Raw genomic sequence first — 636 nt, 5'->3', positions numbered from 1 at the left:
GTAACTCTATCGAAAAAAGAGATCAGATTAGTCTGGCATGACTTGTTTTTGATCAATCCATGTTGACTATTAGCGATGACTGCATTTGTTTCTAAGTGTTTGCAGACCGCTTCCTTAACAATCTTTTCCAGAATCTTGCCTGGTATCGACATGAGGCTGACCGGACGGTAGTTGTTTGGGTCCTCCTTTTTTCCCTTCTTGAAGATTGGGACCACATTGGCCCTCCTCCAATCTGCTGGAACTTCTCCCATTCTCCAAGAACTCTCAAAGTTGATTGCCAATGGTTCCGAAATGTCTTCCGCTAGTTTCTTCAATACTCTTGGGTGTAGTTGATCTGGCCTGAAAGGGGACTTGAACTCATTTAGAGCGGCCAGGTATTCCTGGACGACTTGTTTCCCAATTTGGCGTTGGATGTCCTCTAATCCCCCACCCACTCCATCTTGCTGAGGTTAATGATGACTTTCTTTTTGTGAGAAGACCGAGGCAAAGAAGGCAAAAAGTAGTTCTGCCTTTTCCCTATCCCCTGTCAGCATTGCCCCATCTTCTCCTCGAAAAGGTCCTATCGCCTCCTTGTTTTTCCTTTTTCTACTGACATAAGAAAAGAAGCCCTTTTTATTGTTTTTAATGTCCCTGGCA

The sequence above is a fragment of the Anolis sagrei genome, chromosome 11 (genome assembly GCF_037176765.1).
Source record: "Anolis sagrei isolate rAnoSag1 chromosome 11, rAnoSag1.mat, whole genome shotgun sequence".
NCBI classification, from domain to species: Eukaryota; Metazoa; Chordata; class Lepidosauria; order Squamata; family Dactyloidae; genus Anolis; species Anolis sagrei.
Note: the sequence above shows the minus strand (reverse complement) of the source record.